The sequence below is a fragment of the Camelus dromedarius genome, chromosome 5, assembly GCF_036321535.1.
Source record: "Camelus dromedarius isolate mCamDro1 chromosome 5, mCamDro1.pat, whole genome shotgun sequence".
Taxonomy (NCBI): domain Eukaryota; kingdom Metazoa; phylum Chordata; class Mammalia; order Artiodactyla; family Camelidae; genus Camelus; species Camelus dromedarius.
This window is the reverse complement of record NC_087440.1, coordinates 69,802,069-69,816,321: the sequence shown is the minus strand read 5'-3', so window position 1 is coordinate 69,816,321 and position 14,253 is coordinate 69,802,069. Positions and strand designations below refer to the sequence as shown.

At 37.2% G+C, this 14,253-nt stretch overlaps 1 protein-coding gene across 3 annotated transcripts in view; it reads left to right on the top strand.

Moving 5' to 3' along the window:
* The first annotated feature begins 8 nt into the window (after window positions 1-8).
* AREL1 (apoptosis resistant E3 ubiquitin protein ligase 1) overlaps window positions 9-14,253 on the top strand; it is a 38,938-nt gene continuing 24,693 nt past the window's right edge. For 2 of the 3 annotated variants that reach the window (XM_010976500.3, XM_010976502.3), the window contains exon 1: window positions 9-159. The gene's annotated coding sequence lies outside the window, so the exon portion shown is untranslated. Of the gene's footprint in view, window positions 160-2,209; window positions 2,310-14,253 lie in introns of all 3 variants that reach the window. The other variant, XM_031454047.2, reaches the window with a different exon arrangement.

Below are 14,253 nucleotides of genomic sequence, written 5' to 3'. Positions count from 1 at the left end.
TTAGAAAACGGAAAAGCCCCAAGCCGGTTTCCAGCCCTGGCCAGGATCTGTACCGGGGTCTCTCGGTCGGGGGGTCGAGGGCAGGTTTTCTGCTGGTGCTGCCCTTGCCTGTCTGGGCAGCAGAGCTGGGACTTCGCTGCGCTGCACACCCCTGCTCAGGTAACATTTCTCTCCTCCATTCCAGCACGGGGCAGAGTCCAGAGGAACTGCCTGCACGGGAGTTCCAGAGAGAGGGAGAACAAGGGTAGAGGGGACGGGATTCTGGGTTGCCCAGTAGTCTGGGGAAACACCTTCTCCTTATCCTTCAGCGCTGGGGCGTCAGGTCTCTGTTGTGCTACCCCGAGGCTCCGGTTCCTACTTGGTTCTTCTAGACGGCATGGTGCTTCGTGCAGCCAGGTGGACGATTCTCTTGATTCTCACCGAGTGAATACCGTGTACTCGTCTCGGTGAAGCGGGGGATGGAGAAGCTTTTGAGGAATTTGTTTAGACACTGTCTAGAAAATTGAGGCATAAGCTTGCATATGTTACTAGTTGCCAAGCAGGGAAAATGTTGGGAAATAACATTTATTGTGAAGCCAGGGGTGTCATCCTTAATGGAAAAGGGAGAGTTTTAGAGAACAAGAAGGGAAAGATAGCTTTCATTTTTTGAGTACCTGCTATGCATTCTTGTGGTTCTTAATCTTTTGGAGATCCAGGGACGATTCTTTAATAAATGGGTACACATACAACATTTGTCATGCAGTTACGAGACTCGTGGACTCTGAAGCCCATCCGTGGACCGTCTGGGTGTCTGTGAACTTAAAGCTAAGAACCCTTGTATTACCTTCTTTGACCTTCACAATAACTTAAATACCCTTATTTTGCATATGGGGAAGCTGAGGCTTAGACTTTCTTCACGGGTTTGTTCTTGCTGCACAAAGCTACACTAGTGTTTGAATCCAAAAAGGCTATGAGGTTTAAAAAAAAAAAAAGCTGACCATTGTAACATAACCCTTAGTGTGAAGCATAGTGTATTAATATGAATTTTGGAGTCTGACTGATGGAGTTAAAAAATTTATGTTCTGCCTGTTACTAGCTGTGTGTAATTGGGTGATTTTATCTGTGCTTTCTTTATCTGTAAAATGGAGGAAATCATAATAGTACCTGTCTTACAGGGATGTAATCAGGACTAAGTTAAAATATGATGTTGCTAGAACAGTGCTTACCACAAGTAAACCCTATTTCGTGTTTTCTGTTATCATTGTGTCTTCTGTCACAGTATTCCAATTGTATTTTAATATAGCTAGTCTATTTTGGAACTTGAATGTGTTGATAACCTCAAGAATCTTATTATGTTATCAGTTCTTGGAAAACTCAATTGCAAGGTGATTTCTTGTGTTGATTTGAGTAGACAGTTTTCTTCCTACTTTTTTCCCTTTTAGGCATACATGCACTTAAATAGCTTTGTAGGGTACATATCTGACTTTGGAAGCTCTAAATTTTTGATATTGAAATAGTTTTATTATGGAAGCATCTACAGACACTGTATATGCCTACTGCTTTACCCTGTTTATGGTCACTAGAAGTTCCTAATCTTTTGGGAACAGCTTGTCTGCCAAGCTCTCATGGCGACATGATAGCGACTACTTTTTCTGATGCATTAGAAACTCTGGGTGATTAGGCAATACGCTTTTCAAGTAAACATGATTGGTGTGTTTATTTTAAACATTTGGAGACTGATTAGTATTATATATAGGTTCAGAGGCAAAATTACATATAATTAAATAGTAATTTGCATTTAAATTCAGGCATTGACAGAAAAACACTCTCCTGGTAATGTGTACCCTGAATTTTGGAATCCATGAACAATAACAAATCAAAAAAACCAAGCAGTTTGTAATATCAATTCTGAGGCTTTTCTGATTTCCTTGATTGTTAATACTTGATAGGGAGTTAAGTTAGTATAGGATCACGATGGGGTATAAGAACATACTTAGAAAAATATATTTTTGTTGCATTGTAATTTAATTGCAGTCTGAGATTCTTAACACTTAAGATTAAGGCACTCAGATATTCTATAGCTTGTTTTAATGGGAGATGGTGTTGTGTGGTGTTGTATGGTGTTGGGTGGGAACAGAAAGTAATTGCTTTTGATTACATACTTGTGAGAAAAAGAAATGATTTTAGTCCTTCTCAGCAGTTAAGAGGGTTGTTTTGTACTTTTCTGCAGTCTTGAAGAGGAAGAATTGCTCAAGGTATTCGACCCACAGTTTGAACACATAATTGGGCTTGGACTTCATTCCATTCACTAATTGGTCTAACTTACTAATGTAAGTTGATAACAAATTTCTTTATAAATTTTGGGTGATGAAAAATTCCTTAAGGAACATCTTGTATTTCAATGTTATAAAGTTGAAAGTAGATTCACTTTTGTGTCCATTAAGAGAAAAAAAATTAATTCACAGATATTTTCTTCCTTTTCAAGTTACAGTTTTTACACTTATTTTTATGTCTCATGTAATGTGTTTTTTTCCTAACAAACATTAGTTGCTGTTAGTTGTTTTTTAATTAGTTTGACTGCCTCCTAAATGTGATAGCATAGTATATATTACAGGATGCCCTACTCCTATGGAATTGATATTGAATTGGTTTGTAAAGATATTTCAGCAGTACATTACCGCCACATGTTCATTCATTCTAAAGGCATTTACTGGGGGGCCATTCTGTGCCATGCAATGTACTGGTTACTTTTCAAGAGCTCAGCCCTGTGTTCGGACTTGTGAACAGATAGATTATGGTAGGTGGCTGAACAGAGGTATGCAAATTGAAATATTTTAGAGGAATTACTCTACCTGTTCATCTTTCTGAAAGTGGTCCAGGTCAGAGTACTGCTGTGTAATATTTTTTTAACTTTATAACATAGCAGACAACAGATCAAATTTTTTGACCTTAATGGATTCTAGTGTGTCATTTTACCTTTTAAATGGCTTTAGCCATTAAATAGCTTAGGTGTAAATTTCAGTTATCTTTCTTTGGTTTCTTTTTCTTTGAAGGGCTCATAAATGTTTAGCCTTCACTAATATTTTGTGTAGTAGTTTTCAAAGTTTTGAGGTTGTTTAACCTTATCGCAGTGTGTATATGAGAGCATGCCTAAGGCCTTGATATGGTGTTGGGTTACCATATTGTTTCCCTGATGGGACTCTCAAAACCTTATTACAAATTGTGGTTTAATTGAGAGAGATGAGTATTTATTTAGTTATTAGAAACCAGTTATGGTGGATATATATTTTGTCATTTAGCCTGAATTGAACAGTACCATATGACTTTAACGTGAATTTTTATTACCTTGAATAGTTGAGGAGTTTGTATCATGTTTTTCAGAGCTTGTAGCTGAAGCATTCATTTCAGTGCCTTTTGCCTGTTGGTGTTGAGATGCTGATTGTCAACATCTGTTCATCGTATTTTTTGAAATATCGACACAATAAATTTTATTAAAAGATTGAATGCTTTGTTATATTTACTCAGCTAATGGTCTTGAGGTCTCTTCCCACTTAGATACCCGAAGATCTTATACAATGTTCCTGTACATTTTCTTCCCAGTGCATAGCCTTCTATTTTATCCCTTAACAAACACTAGTTCCTTTTGGACTAGCCTTAAAGACAAGGAGTGAGATAAAACACTTTAAAAAGCATTTAAAGAACATTTTACTATCTCTATTTTGAAAAATTGGGGTTGGCTTAACTAGATGACCTGTCTTTATGCTTTTGTATGTCTGCAAGACCATTTGATTCCACTTAAACCATACAGAGAACATGAATTTGGTGCCCTCCATATCCCACCCACCAGATAGCAAGTCTACTATTCATGGAAACCTACTAGCCATACTTTGTTCTCTGTCTTTCTGTGTACATATATAAGCTCCCATGTCTACCCCAAGGACTTTGACAAGCAAGGGAAAACTCAAGTGCCAGTAAAAGTAATTGTATAGTAAAAGTTGCCTTTACACTTTAAAGTTCCTCAATTGTTAGCATACTGTGGGTATAAAGTGCAGAGGATTCTTTTGGTTGATCTCCTCACCCCACTACTGCCAGCATCTGTTTCTTCCTTCTTCCTAACAGATTTTCTTCCATATACCCACTCTTCTCCCTTGCAGCCATGCTTCAGGGGAAGCCTACCACATCCTCACACCAAGGGGTGGGCCTGGTTGGCTAAGAATTCCATCCATCTTTTACCAGTCATTAATTTAGGAAAGGGAATGTAATTCAATTTTGGTCATTGAAATGAGAGATTAAGTTTGTTGTAGGCTTCTAGAAAAGTCCTTCCTCATGCTTTCATTGTATTTTCTATTCATTATTCTTTTTGGTCAGAGATCAGGTAAAGGTAATGTAATAATATAGAACATATCTTTTCTGTAGTGTCCCTTTGCTTTTGCTTTTTTCCTGTGTGTATGTACATATTTTATTGAAATATAGTCAGTTTACAATGTCGTTTCAATTTCTGGTGTACAATTGTAATGCTTCAGTCATAAATGAACATACATATATTCGTTTTCATAGTCTTTTCACCATAAGTTACTACAAGATATTGAATATGGTTCCCTGTGCTATACAGTATGAACTTGTTGTTTATCTATTTTATATATATTAATATCTGCAAATCTAGAACTCCCAATTTATCCCTTCCCCCACTGGTAACCATATGTTTGTTTTCCATGTCTGTGAGTCTGTTTCTGTTTTGTAAGTAAGTTCGTTTGTCTTTTTTTTTTTTAGATTCCATATATAAGTGATATCATATGGTATTTTTCTTTCTCTTTCTGGCTTACTTCACTTAGAATGACAGTCTCCACGTCCATCTATATTGCTGCAAATGGCATTATTTTTTATCTTTTATGGTTGAATAGTATTCCATTGTATAAATATACCACAACTTCTTTATCCAATCATCTGTCATTGCACATATGGGTTGTTTTCATGTCTTGACTATTGTAAATAGTGCTGCTATGAACATTGGGTTGCATGTATCTTTTTGAATTAAGATTCCCTCTAGATATATGCCCAGGAGTGGGATTGCTGGATCATATGATAAGTCTATTTTTAGTCTTTTGAGAAATCTACATACTATTTTCCATAACAGCTGCACCAAACTACATTCCCACCAACAGTATAGGAGGGTTCCCTTTTCTCCACAGCCTGTCTAACATTTATCGTTTGTGGACTTTTGAATGATGGCCATTCTGACTGGTGTGAGGTGATACCTCATTGTAGTTTTGATTTTCATTTCTCTGATAATTAGTGATATTGAGCATTTTTTCACATGCCTATTGGTCGTTTGTATGTCTTCATTGGAGAATTGCTTGTTTAGGTCTTCTGCCCATTTTTGGATTGGATTGTTTGTTTTTTTGTTATTAAGTTATATGAGCTGTTTATATATTCTGGAAATTAAGCCCTTGTCAGTCTCATCTTTTGCAAGTATTTTCTCCCATTCTGTAGGTTGTCTTTTTGTTTTGCTTATGATTTCCTTTGCTTTGCAAAAGCTTGTAATTTTAATTAGATCCCATTTGTTTATTTTTGCGTTTATTTCTATTGCCTGGGTAGACTGCCCTAGGAGAACATTGCTGAGATTTATGTCAGAGAATGTTTTGCCTATGTTTTCTTCTAAGAGGTTTATAGTGTCATGTCTTATGTTTAAGTCTTTAAGCCACCCTTTGCTTTTATCCAGAGATCTAGTCCAGGTTATTTTAGCCCCTCTCTTGTCCACTTAGGAAAGTTTGGCTTTAAAGATACCCCCTGGTGTATTTGTTGAAGTTATTAGGAAGAGAAAACAGTTAAGACCTCCCAAATGTGATCTAATTTTTATGTTTTGGTGAAGAAGAAAACCCAGCTGGTCTACATAAATAGTTTATAGAAAGGATTTGAAAAAGTGTTTTAACCAGGTGTTACCTGAATTGGGGCAGTGACTTGGGAGGCATGATCAGAATCCTAAGGGGCAGTGAGAATGTAAAGTGGGGATCTGTATGTAATTTAAAAAATTTTAATTTAATTTTTTTTGGTGGGGGGTGGTAATTAGGTTTACTTATTTATTCTTAGAGAAAGTACTGGGAATTGAACCCAGGACCTCATGCATGCTCAGCATGCACTCTACTACTTGAGCTATACCTTTTCCCCCTATTTTTTTTAAACAAATTTTATTTTGGAATAATTTTAGGTTTATAGAAAAGTTGTGAAATAATAGAGTTCCTGTATGCCTTTACCCAGCTCTCTCTCTAATGTTAATGTCTTACATAACTGTGGTACATTTGTCACATCTAAGAAATTAACATTGGTATGACACCGTTAACTGAACTACAGACTTTATTTGGATTTCACAAAATTTTCCACTAATACCCTTTCTCTGTTCCAGGATCCAAACTAGGATACCACATTGCATTTAGACCATGTGTAATTTTGATAAATAGGTTGGGGTTTTCAATGAGCTTTTTCTATGCCATGTATGTGGTCCAATAATCCCCTCTGACCAGTGCTGGGGAGAGAAAGTCATTGACCATGAGAATAAACAATACTGCATAGGTAGTGTTTTGTAGCCCTTGATTCCCAAAGCACTGTTAACTCAGTGGAAGAGTTGGCTTTGCTCCCAGGAGGGTGGTGTGAAGTTTCCTGAGAAGCTTAAGAGCTGATCCTGATTGAGGGTCCCTTCCTCGGCTCCACTAGCACCGTGTGCTCACCTCAGATTTTACTATATGGAACTATCACCATCACTAATTATTTACTTGTCTGTCTTCTTTACTAAACTGTTTGTTTCTAGGGAGTCAAGAGCTATTCTGCTTATTTTGGAATCTTAAAGGCCCAACGTACCCAGCATGCTTGGCATGTGGTAGGTTCTTAATACATATTTGAAGAAATTAATAAATCCTTGTTTGGTAACATTGATTATTAGGTCAACAGAAGTTTTGTTTTGAATACCGTAAGTGTTTAGTTTTTCCTTTAAATTGAGCCATCTTAAGTTGCCATTTCTGTGGCAAGTTGAGTTGTTCTTCTCAATCTTAAACAAATAACCATAAAATACTCATTTAAGGTTGCTCTTCTGATTATATAGATAATTTATTTTCCATCAAAAATAAGGATAGAATTGAAAGTAATAGATGGTAGTTGAGGTAGAAGTTTTGTGAGCTTTTAAGTATCTGTGTGACAATTCCAGTTCCACTGGGCTGTAGATCTGGCTGTTTGCCTGCCACTTCATGCACAGTTAATGAAATAAAAACTTCCTAGACTTATTGAGGGAGACGGCTTGTCAGATTCAGAGAATTAGTTTAAAAATTTTCCTATTATAGCCAAGAGTCAGTGGCCCAGGGTCACCTAAGCATAAAAGCTGCCGTGGTATGGGAACACAGGGGCCTGTTCTAATTCTGTGGATCAGGCACAGTAGAGTCCATTTGGTAAATAGAAGAAACATCAGGATAGGAGGGAGTTGTAAATTGAAGTTGCTATTTTCTTGATTTAGAGTAAAGACTGTGACAGGGGCATAGATGAGCCAGTTTTCTATTTTATTTTGCTGCAGACATCCTGTGAAGTTATAAAGTGAGCAATGATAATTGTCATTTCTCCCTGTTTTATTCACATTAGCTTTGTATACCATTTTCCTACTGTCTCTGAACTATGCTATATTCCAGGGGACATAGAATAGTTTCATATGTACTATTCATTTAATTTTGAGTCTGAAGAACTCTGGCTTATTTTAAAGAAAATGATGTAATGGAATCAAAATTGAATTAAGAAAGGTAGAATTACTTTTAAGAACCAGCATCAGGGGTCCAGAAGTTTTATGTCTGTTTGAGGAGGACTGAGGAACTAAAAACTTTGTCTGCATTTAGAAATGCCACTTATTAGGTTGAAGAAGGGGAATAACTGTTGAAAGATAAAAATCTCTCCAATTCTGAAATAGACTATAACTTAAATAGTGCTTGGTAATGTGGGAAGTTGATTTTGAAAGAAACAAACGGATAATAAAACTGTGTGACTAATTATGAGGTAAATGGAATGCAAGCTTTTTTTTTAAATCTTGTTAAAAATTTTGACAAGAGGTTTTCTTTTGTGAGACTTTTAGGTAAAACTTCTTGAAAACAGAAGAAAATCTTTGTGACGTTGAGTTAGGCAAAGTTTTTTAAAGAAATGGGACACAAAAAAAGCACAAACTATAAAATATGAAAGAAAAAGATTGATAAGTTAGATTTCATCAATTTAGAAAAATTAGAAACTTACCCTTTAAACAACACTGCTTAGAAAATGAAAAAGCAGGCCACAGAAAATATTTGCCAAACATATGTTTAATAACGGTCTCGTATTCAGAATTTATAACTCAACTCAGTAGTAAGAAGACAGACAACTCAGTTTTTTTAAATGTAAAAGACTTGGATACCAAAGAATCTTTACAAACAGCCAATAGGCCCATGAAAAGATACTCAATATTGTTAGTCCTTAGGGAAGTTCTCATTAAACCCACAGTGAGATACCACTTCACACCTATTAGAATGGGTAAAATTTAAAAGATTGATAATACCAGTTGTAGGTGGGTATTGCAACTGGACTCTCATATGTTGCTGGTGGAAACACGAGGTTGTACAGCCGCTTTGGAAAACAGTTTGGCAGTTTCTTAAAAGTTAAATATATACTTACCCATGACCTAGCAATCCTACTCTTAGCTGTTTACCCAAGAGGAATGAAAACTTGTGTCCACATTACACTTGTACTATAATGTTTATAGCAGCTTCTTCTGTAATACCCCCAAACTAGATAGAAACCAGATGTTCTTCAACTTGTGAATGGAAACAAATTGTTGTAGGTCAACATAATGGACAGCTACTACCCAGCAATAAAGAGGAATGAATTACTGATACGTGTAACAGCGTGTATGGCGCTCAAGTGTCATGTCTCACACAAAGGACTGTGTTCTTTGTATGATGGTTATATGGCCTTCTGTAAAAGGCAAAACTATGGTAAAAGCAAGCACATCAGTAGTTATGCAGGAGGGTGGAGGAGAGGGACTGACTGCAAAGGATCCAGAGGGGGCTTTTGGGGGTGATGACATGCTCTGTATCATGATTGTATTTTATAACATAACCTTCTACAGTTGTCATAACTCTTCATTGTATGCTTTAAATTGGTGACTTTTACTATATATCTATATATTACACCTCAATTTGACAAGAGATTTTTTTTTTTTTACCAGTGACTTATGCAGGATTAGAGAGTGAATTTAGATTAGTTTGGATCTGAATTTGTTATAGGCATTAAAATAATTTTGAAATAATAATCAGTATCACTGAATTGGGTTGCAAAGCGTTTACTAGTTATTAGTGTTGAGTCAAGTTTAGGTTAATATTAATGAAAATAGATGGAAATAAGACACAAATTTTATTTGAAGAAGTTTCTAGATCAGAAAATAAGATTACCAAATGACTACGGAAAAAAACCTTGAGGGCTGACTTTGAATTCCCCCGCTGGTCTAAATCTTTACTTGGTCTAATACTATTGACCACCAATTTCTAGAAATAGTCACTTCCTTTTGTCTCCAATAAACTACTTTTACGATTTTTCTCCTCTAAGTTTCTTCTCATTCTGATTTGCTAGCTTCTTTTGGGCATATTTAAAGTTGATCCCCTTGGGGTTCTGTAGCTAGTATTTATTCTTGGTCTGCCTACTTTCTATGGTCATCTTTTCCCAGTCCCCATGTCTTTTCACTGCCCTCTGAATCCTGGCATCTTTGTAGCTTCAGATTTCCACTTGTCTTGTGGGTATAATGACCTGGATAGCCTATAGATGCTTTAAACTTAATGTGTTCAGTTCTGTATTCATTGTCTTTCCTTATGTAATTGCTCTGCCTCCTTATTTCTCCACCATTATTCATCCAGTCTCCTAAGCATAGAAAATCCTCATTTGTCCTTGGCTGTTTGCTATCCTTGATCTTTTTGGTCTCACAGATACGAATCCTTTTGCTTCTTACAGAAATAAAGCATACTGTAGTCTCTCCCACCTCTGCATCACACTGCCTGTGCCTAGTTACTCCCTTGGACCAATATCCTGTTGTCTTGTCTCTCAGCCGTTGGTCTGTCTTCCTCTTCAGAGTCTCTTTCACATTGCCCCCAGAGTTACCTCTTTTTAAATGTGTGATTCTTTTACTCCCTTAGTTAAAAAAAATCCCTTGTGGTTTTATTGTTGTTGCTTAGAATTTTAATTTTAAAATATTTTTAAATTAAATTTTAAAATTAATTTAAGTTTTAAAAATAAATTTAAAAAAATTAAAAAAGATATTCCAAGAATATCTTTTTTTTCTTTGCGGGGGTTCTTCTTGATGCATTAATATTCCTGGTTAAGAGTGTAGGCTCCGGAATCACATTGCCTGGCTCCTGGTGTCAACTTAGTGACTATAAGCAAGTTATGTTAGGTCTCTGTACCTCTGTTTCCTCATCTATAAGATATGGATAATAACATGGCTACCTTATATAGTGGTTGTGAGAGTTAAATGAGATAATACGTGAAGCACTTCAAACAGTGCTGGCATATAGTAAATTCTCAATAAAGGTGGATTCTTGCTTTTATCATTGTACTTGATAAAAGCCCAGAAAACCTAGTATTTGGATTGTTGCTTTTGTTGTTTCCAAATGAGATTTCTCTGGATTTCTCATCTTTCCTGATGAGGGAAGACTATAAATAAAAACTGTATAATTAGCTGAACCAAGTTCCCTCCAATACACTCAGTTCTATCTCCCTCATTTATTTGGGTTGGGCTGCTGTGCCCTGGGCACAAACCGCCATCCTAACCTGGCACCCCAGCAGCCTGGTTTGCACATAGAGCCGCATCCGGGGTGCTCCTGTAGTGCCAAGTCACCTAGGTCTAGTTTCCAGTCTCAGCTGGTCCTCCCTTTCCTTATATTCCAAGTCTTACTCCCCAAGAACAGCTGAATTCCTTCCTTTTCTCAGTGTATCTCCATTTCACATCTGAGGCAACTAAAGATAAGCTAAGTAGCTTGCCTGAGATCACTTCCTTGTAAGATTCATGCTCTTGACCACTGCACTGCACTGTGCTTAGAATCAGTCACCCTGGTTTGGCCCTATGTGGTTTTCTAAACACTTTGCTTTCATCATGCTTAACTTTTCATTGTGCTCTCTTCCTCTCTCTCTCTCTCTTGCTCTCTCAACTCAGTACTTTTACTTATGTTATTCTTTCTACCTAGGATACTGATTCTTTATTCCTCCCTGCCTTGCAAATGCTTACTCATTCTTAAGTAATAATTCCATTGCCACTCCTGTGAAGACTTCCACTCCTCTCAGGCAAGGTTACCTCTCTCCTTTTTTCCTCCACACACTGTTTTTTCCTCTTCTGTGGTACTTGCCACATTGTGTTGTCCATCTCCCGTGTTGGACAGGGTTCACTGAGGTTAAGAAAAAGAGTCTGTCTTATCTATCCTGGTGACTTTAGTTTTTAGCACACAGTCTGGCATACTACCATAGATGCTCAGTAAATATGAAATGAATGAAGAATGAATGATACAGAAGAACCTAGAGATGTTGGTAGTAAATTACAGTAAATTTGCTAAAACACAAAACTTTAGCAAATAGTTTTAAGAGAAAATATAGATATCTAGGGATGGAGGACCATAACAAAAAAAATACAATGTGGGTATATGGAGTGGGTTGACAGTGGGATGGTACACCAAAAGTTGGGTGGAGGTTATACTGCTTTTCAAACTTTTCAGCTCAGGTACCTCTAATGATGGAGGTTGGTTGGTATGTAACCTGTTGGCTGGGAGCAGAGCCCCAAGTACAAAATATGTACAAAACTACAAAATATATATGACTGTTTTGAATATACCCTTGCTTTATCTTTAGAAATTCATACATATTTTGCATTCTGTTTTACTATCTGTGAGTTTTTTCCAACATGAAAATACTTTTTTCTCCTCACCGACCTCATCCTCTAATAACTAGTTGCTGCAGGAACGCGTGTCATTTATCCTGTCTGCTAGCACGTTCTGGCATGCCCCAATGTCCAAATCTGGAAGCATGGAATGGGGTCATAGTCTAACATGGCAGCATTCTAGCTTTCTGTGATTCAGAGGATTGTCTTCTCAGGAGTATTATGTCATGGAGCTGAGGAGGGTGAGCTCATCTTGTTCTGAGTAACGAGGCTGTTCCTGGAAGGCTACAGTCAGTTGGAGGCACCTCATTACCAGATCACTGGGGACCAGCTGGAGGGAGTTCACAGAAGACTCACAGGAATGATTAAGAGACTGGAGGGGCTGATTGATGAGGAAAGAATATAAATGAAAAACTGTATAACTTGGCTGAACCAAGGTAGCAGGAATATACACTGTATAAATATCTCAAGAGTATAAACTTGCTGGGGGAGGGTGATCTTTTATGGTGGGATTTTGGGGGTGGAGAGAATAAACCAAGGGTGAAATGAAGCAAAGAAAAATGTAAACTAATAAGCTAAAGTGTCTTACGGTGCACTTTATTTCCTGGAGCCTCCTTATTTAGACCACTGTAACTTGTGGGCCTTTTGCTACTTGAATGATTTGTTTTTTAAATTTGACTTCCGTGGACTTGTGGCTGGTGCTTCTCTCTGTAGAGAAAGCTGTAGATGACAGCTTGCAAAGCAAACATCTTTCTTCTGTCCTGTCTTATTTTGTGGAACTCAGTGGTTGTTATTTAGGATTCCTATGTGCTACCCCTACCTCTTTATATACCAGAATTCCAAAGTGGACTGTCACATAGTTTTTTTTTTTTTCCGCGACTTTTAAAGAATAACACTTCAAAAGTAGAGACTAAGTCAGTATGTATTGTGGTAATTTTAGAAACCCAGATACAGGATTTGGTCCCTGAGGTACTAGGTGGTTTTAGGAAGTTATAGCCTTGAGGAAATCCAAGCATGATTGTATGAAACACATACTTTGGGAAATGAATGTATAAAATTCCTATTTGGGGTATGGAAGGCATAAAACTTTTAAATAACAGTTGAAATTAGCCAGGAGAAACATTTGTATAATGTTGCCAGTTTTATAGCTATTTTCCTAGGAGGGGCATAGTAGAACTGGAAAATAATTTTTATGCTTTCTTGATACATAAAAATGAGTTTGTTTATACAGCGCATTACGACTAAGTCCTCCATACCAGGGATCGGTAAACTTTTGCTGTAAAAGGTCAGATAGGAAAGCTTTGTGGGCCATACATCTCTGCTGCAACTACTCAGCTCTGTGCTGTAGTTCAAAGGCAGTTGTAGACAAAATGTAAACGAATGAACTTGGCTGTGTTCATTCTCTTTTTACAAAACTTTTTTTTTAAACAAAAAAAGGCTGCTGTCTGGATTTGACCTGCAGGCTGTAGTTTGCCAGCTCCTTCTGTATAGACCCTTTCTCCTGAAAGCATGGTCTGCAGACCAGCAGCATCAGCATTGCCTGTGAACCTACCTGTTAGAGGTGCAGAATGTTGGGTCCCTTTTCAGGCTGACTGCTCTAAAGAGGACCATGCTTCTTAAACTTTAACATACATAGGAATCACTGGGGAACTTGGGGAAGTATGGACTCTGAAATGACTCTGAATACCATGCTAGTGACTGGGAGGCAAAGATGAGGAAGACCCACTAAGTATCCTCAGGGAGTCTGCAATTCATTAGGAGAGACAATTGTGTAGACAAATAATTATAATACAGACCAATAAATGCTATAATAGAGGTATCTTCAGCATAGAAGTATCACAAAGTAGAAAGTGATTGGTTCTGCTTGGTGTAGGGGGAACCCTCAGAGGGTCTTGGGAGTTGGACCAGGAAAAGGAATGGTGCTTTAGTTGAGTCTTGAAGCTCCCTAGAAGCTCTGAAGCATGGGACGGGGGCAGGCAGAGTTGAGGGGACAGAAGTAAGCACGGTAGATCATGGTGGGGTAGAGTAAAGATGATGTTTGATCTAGGAGTTGTTTGATTTAATAGTCAAATAGCTGATCACAGGGTTGGAGACCCACTGAGGTCATTATGAATAGAAATAAAAGTTTAATACTTTCTATTATGTTTAGCTAATTTGAAAATACTCTTTCCTTATCTGAAAAAAGGACAACTTGCCTGTTCTCTCCTGGAGAATAAAAGTATTTGTTCTCCAGAAATAGGAACTTTTCATATGTTCTTGCATCATTAAGAGTTTGGAAAACACTAAAAGTTATAGGTAGAAAATAAAAATTGTTTATAATTCCAAACACCAAGAGATGACCACTGTTAACGTTTTTATGTTAT